Source organism: Helicoverpa armigera, chromosome 20 (genome assembly GCF_030705265.1).
Source record: "Helicoverpa armigera isolate CAAS_96S chromosome 20, ASM3070526v1, whole genome shotgun sequence".
Classification (NCBI taxonomy): Eukaryota; Metazoa; Arthropoda; class Insecta; order Lepidoptera; family Noctuidae; genus Helicoverpa; species Helicoverpa armigera.
This window is the reverse complement of record NC_087139.1, coordinates 10,579,132-10,593,494: the sequence shown is the minus strand read 5'-3', so window position 1 is coordinate 10,593,494 and position 14,363 is coordinate 10,579,132. Positions and strand designations below refer to the sequence as shown.

The 14,363-nt window shown below is 39.7% G+C and overlaps 1 long non-coding RNA gene across 1 annotated transcript in view; it reads right to left on the bottom strand.

Annotated features, from left to right (window-relative positions):
• Window positions 1-3,910, bottom strand: part of LOC135118265 (uncharacterized) — a 113,128-nt gene extending 109,218 nt beyond the window's left edge. The window contains exon 1 of the long non-coding RNA XR_010277456.1: window positions 3,257-3,910. This is a non-coding gene — a long non-coding RNA (uncharacterized LOC135118265). The remainder of the gene's footprint in view (window positions 1-3,256) is intronic.
• Between the last annotated feature and the right edge of the window lie 10,453 nt (window positions 3,911-14,363).

Here is a 14,363-nt window from a genome sequence, read left to right as displayed (position 1 = left end):
CATAGTTTTAGTTAACTATTTACATAAGTATCTGTCCAATTTCATATGAGTTATGTGAAGTAGGTCTGAATCAATTCTATGATTGAACCAAAATGTCTTCACTTCCAAACACTTTTGTATTTCGAAATGGCACCATTTGAAGCTTAACCCGAACCCTTAACAGGTAGGTATTTCAACATCGGAATAACCTGTAGCCATTATCCTTATTGAACAAATTATTTTGAGCCTGACTTTGTCTGCAAGAATTCAATACCTATAAGAAAGGCACACGTAAATCAGTAATTACAATATTAATAGCGGCACGATGAGCGGCCGCCGGCCGGCACTCCCACTCCTGGGCTCGATATTCTTTCATCCCTAAATAGCAGAATACTGCAGAATATGGTACATGCAGGCAGCGTTAAACACTGTGATTCATGCGCTCACTATTTAAAATGTTTTGTACTCGATAATTTTGTTGTGAAGTCGTGTTGTCCTATTTGTGCGCAGGCGCACGCAACGGGGCAAGGGACTGTAACTGCAGCACTCGGATGCGCACATATTTTGTTTTTCTCGTGTACAAGCTGCAATATGAATTATGTGTTGTGAGTGCACCTGTAGCGACGACCGACTTAGATTTAATTCCATGAGAAAATTGAATTGATAGCGTACTTCGATTGTAAACCCGTTTTATGATCACCAATCGATCAATGTGTAACAAAATCTAAGCATAAAATGCAGTAATATTGTTGCTGTTGGTTTATTTCAATATAACTTTAAATGAAGTATTCTTGTTATCTGAAAAAAGCACCACTTCGATAGAATGACGTAAACAAAATATGTATGGCCCTAGAATGTAACGATCACAGCTATAAATTACAAAATTGATAGGCACTAACATCTTCACAATATTAAGAATTTTATGGGAAATCATCGACAATGACCAAAAATATAACTTTATAACCCAATCACCTAATTTCGGCCCACATGACGTGAGAGGATCCATCGCGCCTGCACGGCCGGCCGGGTGTGAACGCTGCGTGGGCGCATATCCACGGTCGTCGTAATGTGGCGCGCTGTAAACGACCACTATTATATTAACATAATATGAAGCCCACAAGTATCTCGTCTTATTTGTATGACGATCCTTACTCATAATCCTTACATTTATCATTATCTGTATTGTGTCTGGATGTTTGTTTGTACACTTATTACAAAGTAGAAGAGCTACGAGACGATGTTGTTTTTTATTTGTTCGAGGGAATGTAATTTTAATTACTGATAGCTATTACAGAGATCCAAACTAATATTATAAATGCGAAAGTAACTTCCAAACTAATATTATAAATGCGAAAGTAACTCTGTCTGTCTGTCTGTCTGTCTGTCTGTCTGTCTTTCTGTCTGTCTGTCTGTCTGTCTGTCTTTTCTTCACGCCTAAACTACTGAACCGATTTGTGTGAAATTTGGTACAGACATAGTTTGAAACTTGAGAAAGGACATTGGATAGTTTTTATTATAGGATAGTTAAAATTATTCCGGACATATAGCGCCATCTATTGGTCAAATCAAAAATCTGCTGGTAGTCACTATTCCACGCGAACGAAGTTGCGGGCAAAAGCTAGTAATTAATACTTTAGGCCTGTTTTAATTATAAAACGAAATAGTAAACTAAATAAAGTGGTGCTCTTTCTAGTACGACTTAACGAATAAGTAAATGGGGCTTAAATACAGTAGGTACCTACTAAAATTGGGAGCGAACAGGCGAACCCCGGTTCAGAGCTAGTAACAAGAGCGTCGATAGAAGCCATAACGAGAGGTAATCTATGTGGAGTATCGACGCCATAACGCGGTAATAGCCATAATAGTGAGATGTTACACGGATACCGGCCAAATCACGGGAAACTACAGTCCTATTCATAACGCGGTGGTTTATGGGGGTCAGCAGAACTCTGCTGGCTTACTAACTGAGAGGTCCACTTTCATATTTGTTACCGTATTTGGATTATAGATAACTTTGGAAAAGTGTTGTTAAACCTTTGCAGACTACACAAACAAATATCTACGTTTTACGTAGAAATTGCTCTTTCCCGCATTTAAAACAGAAATCGTCAAGGAATACGTACTTAAAGCAATTGCGTATAATGGCGGGCACCGGACGATGTATGTACCTACAGAGCGGAGGTTCCGTGTCCCCTGACCGTGCTATGTAAATGTGACTCCAGCCCGACACCGCGACACGCCACACTTCGCTAATTAGCCTGCGCCCGCGCACTAAACACGACCACTAACGATTCTTTTCGCTGAAATAAAATGGAGGAAATGCTTGAAACATTATTTAATCAGTAGATTCCGGTTTTATGGCTACACCTATGTGCTCATAGACGTTTAGTTCGATTTCTACGATTGATAGAAAGAGTTACCCCCCGGTACCTAAACAAAGAGCTACAGAAGGAACAAAGATAGGTTTCAATCAGTGAATGTCTGACCCTCTGCAGTTACAACAAAAAGGGTCGTCTCATTTTTAACCGACTTCCCAAAAAGGAGGAGGTTCTCAATTCGGCCGGTATGTTTTCTATCTCAAAAAGAGGTAAGGATAAATATTCATTAAAAAGACTGGCTAAATTGTCGGATGTATCGTGTTTCAAAGTAGTTAGGTAACGTTATACTGAATGTTCTCTAATTAATAGGTAATTCAGTTAATTCATAGCCTATCTCAGCGCAGTCCTTATCACATCAGTCTTCCACGTCCCCAGCTTAGTTATCAGACCTCCCGCGTCAGCCCGTCACCGCCGCATCTATTCCTTCTAATTAAAATGTAAATGAGCTGCGCGCGCGCACCGCGTGTCATCAGGCCCTCCCATTACCTGCCCATACTTATTTATTACTTATCAACCACAATTAAAATGTCTACAATTCGATCCGGTGACTCTCAACTTTCCTATAAAGTATCAAATTAGATTAGATAATTCCAAATGAGCTTTTATTGTAGATTGAGTATGTGCGCCGATGTAGGTGCCAGATTCAAATGATAATGAAATTGATATGATTTCTCCATGTTTTTGATAGAGTCCCACTGTATTGGAATTAAAATTAAAGAAGTATTTTTATGTTGAAAGTCAGAATTATGATGTAATCTTGGATTTTATGTTTAATTCATTTCATAATGTCCCGTAATAGTGTGTGATTGAGTTTGGCGTCCAGCCGGGGACGCCTTGATTTAGGTATTTTTGCTAGAAACAGGCTGTGAGATTAAATGAATGAAAGATTAAGTACTTACAGGATGCCAGGAACACAGGGATCACAACACCAGAGCACTTTTAGTCGTATTCACAGGTTTAACTTGATTTTTTTACACCGCGCGCGCAGTTATCGATGCCGGCCGGCCATTGCTGAGTTTGAAACTGGAGTTTTGTCTATGAGTTCAATAGATGGCGTTCGTTGCGCAGTTATGGTTGCGTTCGGTGCTTTATGATTATGTAGAATAGGGAGGGAAAAGGATGGGAAAGGAAGTATCCCAAAGCCTGTTCATATCCCCCCACTTGAAATCACCCAGGGATTTCATAAGATACAGTTTGATAATTTAAGATTTAAGATCGAGGGCCTATGCAGATTCATATGTCATCATTATAAGATTTTTAGTTAATAGATTAATAATAAGATAATAGATACGTATAAGTTTTGAGATAGGTGAGTAATAATAAACATTTAAGAAAATAATTAAGATAATAAGATAATGTGTGTAATAAAAAATTGTGTAGTTAAATTAGTTGTTTTGTTCAATTGGAAGAGGACAAATTTTGACAGCAGGTCTTGTAAGTAAGCCTTTTGATGTTTTGACTGTTATCACACGAGTAATGTTATCTTTACCCGGATGGAGCTGTACGACGCGACCCAACCTCCATTCATTGGCAGGTAAGTTTGGTTCGTAAATGATGACCAGATCATTCATCTTTGGTTGATGGTTGCCATGTTCAAACCATTTTATTCGCTGTTGCAAGGTATGTAAATAGTCCCTTTGCCAAGTGCGCCAAAAACTCTGAGATAGGCGCTGTAAGAGCTGCCAACGAGTACGTAAACTTACGTTTTCAGAATGTACCGGTTCGGGAAGAGATATTAATGGTCGACCGATGAGGAAGTGACCAGCTGTAAGAGCGTCAACCTCGTCGGGATCGGAAGATAATTCCACTAAAGGTCTAGAGTTTAACATGGCTTCTACTTTTGTTAAGATCGTATAAAATTCTTCAAAGGTAAGTTGCCTATTAATTCTTTTAAAACTGCCAAACGATGAGTAGAAGCCGAAAAAAAATTGTATAACAACTGCACAATTGAAAAAAAAAATCATTGAGCACGTGCTTGTAGTGCTTATACGTTAAGCTTTCTCCAAGTCAACAAAGCAAAGAAACAATGGTTGACTCTGCTCACGACTCTTCTCTAGAAGTTGACGGATAGAGAAGATGGCTTCACACGTACCTCGAGTCTAGCACGAGAGTCTAAAGATTGAAAGGTAGGGCACTGATAAATCGAGTGCGCATTATTGCAATGAGCACAAGCCACATTTGCAAGTGAGTTAGATTTAACGAGATAAGATGAGCGTTTTTGTCCGCGCGGTGCGGGTCCGATCGGAAATTTTGTATACGCGAGTTTACGCGGGGAAGTTAAATTATTATTATTTGTAGATTTAGAAGATAGCTGATTAGTTTCTAAGATTTTAACATAATCTTGAAGAAACTTTAACAATTCACAAAAGGTAGGTAGGTATTTGCGAAATGTTTGTTTGAGTTTCGAATCGAATGCGCGTGTCCGGATCGAGCGAACGCGATGTTTGTTAAATAAAACAAATCAAAATCACCTAAGTTTTCGATTTTCATTGATTGGAGAGCATGGTAAGCCTCATAAGCCTCACCTGTTAACTTTTGCAGATCTTGGAAGTTGCCTGATTTTACAGCTGGCAGGTTGAAAAATTTATCAAGATATGACAAAGCTATAAGACGCTTGTTTTGATAACGCTCGATTAAACTATTAAAAACGACTTCGTAATTATCGGCGGTCATCGGAACTCCTTTGACAATAGACAAAGCGGGGCCTTGTAAACAAGACGCTAAATAATGAAATTTTTCTATTTCCGAAATCGACTTATTATCGTGAATTAAACTTTTGTAAATATCATAAAATGTTTGCCAGTTTTCTATTTTGCTATCGAATTTAGGCTATAACTCAAGTTTAGGTAGCCGCGCATTAAGGCTGATTTACATTGAGTCAGTAACTGACGTCAGTGTAGGCGCCGAAAACTGACGCGTGCTATTTACACGAAGTCAGTGTAGTGTCAGTGTTTCGTGAGTAGTACTGTACTGACTTCAAATCAATTTACACGATGGCAGTACCGGGTCAGCACTGACTTGTCAGTGGACTGACGTCAGTTACTGACTCAATGTAAATCAGCCATTACGTCCCGAGTTTGATTTTACTTCCGCTCGCTCCAGAACCGATGACGTATGCGAGGACGTTCCGTCGACGTTTCCGCTCTTCTCGGTAGTAGGCAAGTTGGCCGCTGCACTGATTACGGCATAGTACAAATCATCAAACGAACTCAAAGATTTTTGGGACACTCGCGCATCAGGTTTTATAGCTAACTCCAATGCTTGTATTTTACTACATAACGAAACATATTCTTCGCGAATTGAATGTATCCGAGAATATCTCGCCTTGAACGACGATACCTTTGAATGATCTTGAATCATAAATATTGATAAGTCATAAAGGATTTGAATATCACGATAGACATATTCGCGTTGAGATTGAAGAAGTTTTAGTTTGCCTTCCTCCATTTTGTTTTTGTTTCGTAAAGTATGTACCTAGGTATTAAGAAATCACGTATGAAATGCGAACCTAAGTTGAGATTGTATTAGGTGTAAATCAATACGTTTAGGTGAAATAGTTTTAATTGTGATAAGTTATATTCATATAATAAGATAGTAAACAATTTACTTTGTAAATAGTTACCAAAATTGTTGTAATATAACCCGACTAAATGAAGATGACCTGTGAATCCGCATATAGGTTACTCACGGCGAGTATGACTAACAATATTTAGTAGGATAATACTTTTAAAATTGAAAAATCTAGATAATCTCAGAGTTTTCGATAGAAACTGAACCTGAGAATGCTTGAATAAACTGTAATCTACAGGTATTGGCGCTCGAAATGGACAACAAATATGATTGAGTTTGGCGTCCAGCCGGGGACGCCTTGATTTAGGTATTTTTGCTAGAAACAGGCTGTGAGATTAAATGAATGAAAGATTAAGTACTTACAGGATGCCAGGAACACAGGGATCACCACACCAGAGCACTTTTAGTCGTATTCACAGGTTTAACTTGATTTTTTTACACCGCGCGCGTAGTTATCGATGCCGGCCGGCCATTGCTGAGTTTGAAACTGGAATTCTTTTGTCTATGAGTTCAATAGATGGCGTTCGTTGCGCAGTTATGGTTGCGTTCGGTGCTTTATGATTATGTAGAATAGTGAGTAGTGATGTAAAATGAAAAAAAAACGATTTGTTTTTTTTCACTTCATTGAAAATTTTTTATGAATTCAATGAATGTTGCCAATATTTTTATGAAATTTTGGTACTGTTTTATCAGAAAAGTACCGTAGATTCAAGAATAAACCTAAGAGTCTATCTTGTAATCTTAAGTATTAATCTTTAACGGTAAATGCCCTAATAATTTTAGGGTTATTATGCTCTTGAAAATAACCAGGCCCAGAAAAAAAACAGTTTTTTATCAGGTTTTTTTTCAAGGTTTTTTTTCACATTAGAAAAAAACGGTTTTTTTGCAACACTAATAGGGAGGGAAAAGGATGGGAAAGGAAGTATTCCAAAGCCTGTTCAGTGTGTTTCAAGAGTTTCACAGAAAAACTGCTTTTATTTACGTAAGCATACTTCTTATTACATATAAACTATCAGTAAATTAACTTTCTGCGCGTATTTTCAGGATCGCCATCTAACATGAAACGAGTACCTTCAGGCAACATGTAAGAAGTTCCGTTAGGCGAGCACACAAGCGGTCAGCAATAAAAGCTATTAGATGAGACATGCGGGTTGGAGCAGGAGGGCAGTGCGCCCCGGCGCAGCCTAATTAGCGCGGCGTGTAGGAAGCGGCCGACGCGCGACACGACGACGCGCACGACGCGGACGATGGACGCTCACAGCTCGCGTCACGGTGCAACTGATAGAACACAACGCTAATTATTATTGATAAGGAACTTAATCCTATTGGAATACTAAATATAAAAAAAATGCTTTTGTACCTAATTGTATAATAATTTACTTAATTCCAAATAAGTGTATATGTAACCAAATGTTCCAAATAAGTGTAACGGGAACTAGCATGAATCTACGGTTCATTAAGATTTTCTTTACTATTTAGTTGAGTTTGTACGGCGACGTCAAGCGTTATACCAACCATTGGTTTCATAAAATATTGCATTTGTACCATACGTATTTGAACAAGAACCCTCATCATGTGAAACAAAACAAAACTGAATTAGCGATATGATAATGTGAATGCCTCGTTAACAGCACTGAAGTATTTAGAAACGCAGCAGAAGTGAACTGCGATATTTTCCGCATTACAATTACAGTATGTTCAGCAAACGAATGTAAGCAGTTGCTTATTACTTCAGCAGCAAGTGCGCAGGCGCACGACGCGAGCGCGGCGTGGCATTATGCAGCTAATAGCTGATACATTATTTATTCAGGACATAATAAAGTTGGCTAACGAGAGCTAACGGAACTAATGAGCGCCGTGCTCCGTGCGTGCCGCGTCGTGCCGCGTCGTGTCGCGCCGACCCACGACAACCGTTATGTCGCACATGCTGGGGACATTGTCTCGATCTTCTTGTTATCTTATTGCTAGGTTCAAATGAGTACAGTGAACAATTCGGGTGTTAAATCCTGCTTACCTACATAGTGGTAGTTAGTAATTGATTCATTATCCCGAAGCTTCTCATTGTTGCTAATGCCTAATTATTTATTGACGCCCAAACGAAGTATTCAACTTCTGACGTAGATACAGAGGTGACTTCCTCAAACGTGCTTAGCCAGGAAAAATCCTCTAGAATACCTACATGATGGATTTATATAACCCAAGCATTTAATTCTAATTTGTCGTTCTTATAATTGCGACACAAGCAAGAGGACTGGGCTGGGCACAGCGAACGTAGATTAGCTATCAAATGCACAACACCGTTACTTTGTCTTGTTAGTTTAACTGTTGTGTTGCAGGCTGCAACTTGCAGCAGAGAGCTACAGTTCTTTACTGCAGTCGGTGTGTCCCGGCGAGTGAAATAATGAGAGCGTGACGATCGGAGGTGATCGCGTCACAGTATCGACACATAGTGTCGGTCGCATGTCGCACGCGAGCCGCACCGCGGGGCCCCGGGGCAATGGCCACAGCTTACACCATCACACGTTGCCAAACAACTCATTAACAACATGACAACAAATGCCCGCTTCCCATTACACATAAATCTTCAAAATCCAATTACATAAACGGTAGCCGCCTCCCGAACGAAACGATTCGATACGATTGTTCATAAAATATTCTAACGGTAGCCGTAATCGTTTACAATAATTGATAATCGATAAACTATTCGCTCCATACGTATCGCTCATCAATCCGATTTCACGCCACGATGCACGGTTAAATACCGTAATCGTTGTAATGGATAAAAAAGATATAATTCGCGAGGGGATCTATTACCGCAGGGGAAAAACATTAGATGCAAATTAAACTTTATGAAACCACCCTTGTTTCACACTACAGAAGGTCGAATTTTAATGTCCGGAGTAGCATAGTTTACAAAAAAGTGTAATAAATAATTGAATAGGATAGTTTAATCGTATTTTGTGACAATAGGTCCACTTGCGCAGCTGACATCATAAAAACCTGCGCTCTTGATGCGGTATTGTGATACCCTCGCGAGGGGTCGCACAATGCCGACATTTTTTGTGTTTGGAATAATGATGTTACAACAAGTGGGCAATCAGGAGTCTGTGCACGTTTGCACAAATGTTAGTGAGCTCAGGATTAGCCAGATGGAGGCGATGTGGCCGAGTACGGGACCGGTGTCAGCTCGCCATGACCTGAAACGGAGCTTGAATGACTAATGAGCCAACATTTTCTCTGAAGCTCGTTAATTGCATCGTTCCGCTTGGAGCATGCCTGCCGCTATATGCATAGCTATAAGCAGGTAGGTATTATACTCAGGGATAAGAAACTGCTTTAGTTGCAGGCACATCTACTTACATGATCTTCAAAATAACTAGCAGATTACCTTACCTACCTAATACTTCTTCATTCTTCCTAAGATTCCTGCCTACTGCGTGTGCTACTGCTTACCTCGAAGTTAATTGTATCTCTCTCGTGTGATAGCAATAAGCTGTTTCAACAATACCACGGGTGGATAAGCAACCTGATCCCAGCCTAATCAATTTCCCAATGTTCTAACAAACGACAGATGCTGAACACACGACAAACATTTACAATTCCAAAAACTCCCTTAGTACCGTACTCCAACCTAGGAATAGAAACAACAAGATTCACAAAACAATGGCTAAGGGATTAGTTTGGAAATGTGTCGGTTTAGCATAGCATTAGCGCGGCGGGGTCGTGATGTCGGATGGCGCGACCCGGCGGCCGTGTCGCACCTCGGCACCGCTTCATTAGCCGCCACTTAATGGCGCTGTTAGCCGCTAGATAGTGGCGCACTTGCACAGCTATGGCGCTTGTGGCGAACTCTTTAACGGTGCAGGTTGCAAACCTCGTAAGTTTATCTATTGTTTCCACTGTTGTTACCTAAATATACCTTTTCATTAGTAATACAGCAAAAATACAGTAGATTATTGATTTCACCATACCACAGCAGTAAAATCCATAAATGAAACTGATAATAACCATTAACAGATATAGATGCAAGCCACGAGAGCAGATCGTAAATCATCACAGACGGCAATAAATAACATAATCACATAAACCGCGACATATGGCTGGCCCCCAAACGATTGTATCTCGTGGTTTGTATTGTCAGGCGGGCGGACAAGGGAGGCGCGCCGTGTTACACCGACGACACGACAAACGTGCCATATGAATGCAATAAAAAAAGTCGTGCCATATGAGAATACAATTATGCTATTCAAATAAATATTTTGGGGTTGAATAGGCACAGACCTCTCGACATTAATTAAAATTACATGTTGTGGTGTTATAAAATATACAAGGGTTTGATATTTTCAACTATTCATAAAATTGTGCCTGTTCTATTATGTGATTGAATACACTAGTAATGGTAAAACATGTTGGTTCAAACCTAAATATTTAAGACTGCATAATATGCATCATAACAATGTTTTTTTATGTACCCGTGTTTTTGCAAATAAATGATTTTTGTCTTAAGGTGCAAGCGATAAAGGAAATAGTTAAAAATAACGGTACAATAAAAGGTCCAGTTTAACAGCCGTGATCTTTAACCTATGCACTTTGTGCAACCTATACAATTTTTGTGTATGCAGTTCTGACTAAATGCTGCGAACATTATAGAACAAATGAAACATCACATTATAATCTATTTTCATTGATTTAATAGACATGTAGGATTACATATACATATTTTATTTCATCATAAAACTATATTATATGCATTAATTTACTCAGCTAACGTGTTCTAATAGTGATCGGTGAACAGACAACAAATATAGGTATTACGAGGACGTACTCGTCGGGCCGACGCTTTGGGGACCAGCTGAGCTACAAAACGAATAGTTTATTTTCCAATTTATTTCTGCCAGTAGTCAAAATATTATCACTGAATAAATTCCGTTGAGTGTGTGAGTAACAAGCAGACTGCATAAGGCGGTAACATCTAGAAGTTCAGCGAGGGTCCCGCAAGCGTGGGCCGAGGGTACCGTCACAATCCAACAGATCTCATACTCTTCGTGTTAGCTACAAATAATTAACACAAACTATACGTACGCTTGCCGCAATGTCATCTACACTCCGCTAAACAATTCACAAATACATTCGAAACAATCAGATCACAATTTAGAAGATATAAACACCGAGTTCTTATAATTAAGGGTCAAAGCACCCATCAGGACGTTTCAATATTCGATTCAATTTACTTGTCACTCCACCAACAATAAAACAATGTTAAGCAGGCTAGTAGTGCTCATGTGAGTCCCTGCCACATAAGCACCACTGGCCTTTGTTAAAACAATAACAAATATTGTATTTTCATTTTAATTGGAAGCTTTTAACAAAATCAAGTGAATGCACAATGCATCGATCTATTTCCATTTAAATTAGCAATAAATAAACTGACATAAGGTAATATACCTAAACACAAGTCACAAAATAATACGCGTGAAGAGATTCAGAAACAATCAGATGGAGAGTAGAGGACATTGCGCCACAATATACAAAACATTATATTTCCCAGCAAACTGTTACCTACATCTGTATATACTGGCAAGACAATAAATATGTATTCCAACTAATAGACAACAAAATAAGGGCTTTCAGCCGATTTGTACAAATATTAAACCACTCTTTGGCTATATAACACCTCTGGGAAGCGTAAAATATATTTTATTTTATTTATAAGCATTCCAAAATTAGTTCAAAATAACTTATGGTATTCGCGCCGTCTACTTGCAATCCTTAGCAACTATTGTGTTCATGACACGTAGTGGCGGACAAACAAGCCTAAAGTATCATACTTAAAAATATTGTGCAGAAGAATATTGTAAGATTTAAAGTTGAAACCCTTAAATAGTGAACGTAACTTACTGTAAATAAGTGTTTTGAAATATTTATATTATTGGTTAATTTCTTTGGCCGCCATTACATCCAAATGGAACCCACTTCAGATTAGCTACATGTTAGTGTTGAGGATTGCAAGCAGGCGACGTTCTCATAAAATAATGCGCTATGTTTGACACAGTACATATTGGTACTAAATAGATCACGGACTGAATGCGCCGGCGCAGCGCTGCGCCCGCCGCACGGCCGGTGCCGCGGGCGCAGGCACTGCCCGCGGACGTCATATGAATATATAGATAACAAATAATAATACAGCGTGATATGTCAAGTTACAGCTAGCGTTAATATGGCTTATGTTACAAAATGGCATTAAACAGTGTAACACTATTACGTTTCGTTTCTGTTACTGGACAGACGAGCGACTTCTCTGCACGCGCGCCACTGAGTCGGGCAATACGACTTATATTCATTGGTATCATGTTGCATCTTTGTTTAAAATATATTGCTCTAAAGCTAATATAATTTGTTTTATACTTTATACTATTCTAGTCTAAGGCAATGTGTTGTAGTTTTGCAGGTACTATTTACATGGTCAGTACATTTATGTCGAAAAGAGGGAAGTCTGGAGATTTAGGCCAATCAAGAACTTTTTTCAGAAGAGGAAAATTGATAGTTCATGATATTTAGTATTTATCTTGCCAGAGGGTAGGGCCTGAATGTTAGAGGAAATATTTAATTATGAGAGTAGATGGAAAGTCTTTATTGCCTAACTCAGCTTGTAGCCGGCGTGACATCCCATGTGACATGCAGGTACTTGTGCCGCCATCATTGTGTTGGAATATATGTTAGGGTCGGCGAGTAGCGTCGTCATGTGGGATGTCAGGCCGGCTTCATAGCGCAACATATTCGCACTAAGCTGTGAGAACAAGCTATTTATAACAGATGTAGTGGATGGCAGCGGTGGGTCGCCGGCACAAGTCCTTACATAAAGTACAATGTTCGCGTTACCAGGAGGTCGCCGAGATTGTTCACAGATGTTCACTAATGAGTACGGGTACTCCGCCAGCGACCCACCTCTGCCGACAGGTCACCTGTTAAACACGAGGGATACTTTGGCACAGTCGGTGACAGACAGACAAAATAAATAAGCGTCATATTTTCATTAATATTATTTAAGGAGGTAATTCTTTCGATAGGTATTAATATAAGATTTAGAATCAACGTTTGGAAGGCAAACTAGACAGACATGACAAGCAGTAACTGAACCATTTACTCAATTTTTGTTTAGCTTTCATTAGTAGTACATCGTAGAGGAACTCACTTACTGCTCATCCCCATACAATTCAGCTAAAAGGCAAATCTCAAAGGTTTGCTGTCACCAAGTCTAGTAAATCTATGGTATCTAGAATAAAAATATGTTCTCGTAAATAATAGTTATCTATCTACATGTGGTATGTGCTCAACTCTATATAAATAGCTTTATTTAGTGCTCGGTCATCATGTTTGTACATAACACTTAGCGACTGCAGTACGCTCACACTACACTTTAAATTGTACTACGTTTTAATTATCAGCTATTACGTCATATTCATAAATTTATATCTCCAACAAACAATATAACATTTGACGAATCCCACAATAAAATTAAAGTAATCGTGTAAATTTTCAAAAAATTAAAAAACAATTTTCAAAAATGTTTGATCATAATTGTTAAGTTTTGTTGCAATAAGGTCGGAAATGAGAACACATGTGCGTCAGAAACAAACAGTACATATGAATAGCAACGTAATCACAGCTAAAGTTACCGGCCGCGTGCACTCGCCTACCGGGACCCGCCACGCTCGTCCGCGTTACAAGCTACTTGAAGGGTATCCTGTACAAACCCAGGTTCCTGTGATTGTGGTAAGATGTCCTTTACAGACAAACATGTTTATAGTGTAGACAACAGAGAACAACAGTTGACGTGGCGGTCCTGCCGACATTAAGTACAAGTGGCGCGTGCACGCGACACGACGCGCCGCTGCCGCCTGCGACACCGCACTCACTGCCCTCACTACATTACGCAGAAATAACCTGGTGAATCTGAACTTAGCCCGTTAGATGCACTGTATGGTTTTGTTCGTAAAACCTCTGCTGCGCAGCTAAAATACTAACTCCAGACTCGGCAAGTGATCTCCGGCGCAGTGCAGGCGCTGCCGGCGGCGCCAGCGACGCGCTCCTACACACACGCGCACGCACACATCCACACACAGCGTACGAATAAAAAACCACAATGTGAACAACACACAACTATGAAATATTTACGAATAAATTAATAACATGACCAGTGCCGACCCGGGCCGACACGCGTAACATACCACTATTATACTCTATAAACTATTTAATTTATTTTATATTAGTATGATTCACATCAAAAATGAATTGTCCACATACATTTAAGTTATCTAGGTAACAGACGGCGTCGCGGCGGAGCCACCGCGCGACGCCAGCGCTGCCGCGTGCTCTCGGCGCAGACAGTCACACGCGCGTGCTACTGCAGCAGCTGCACGCGCGTGTGACACCCGC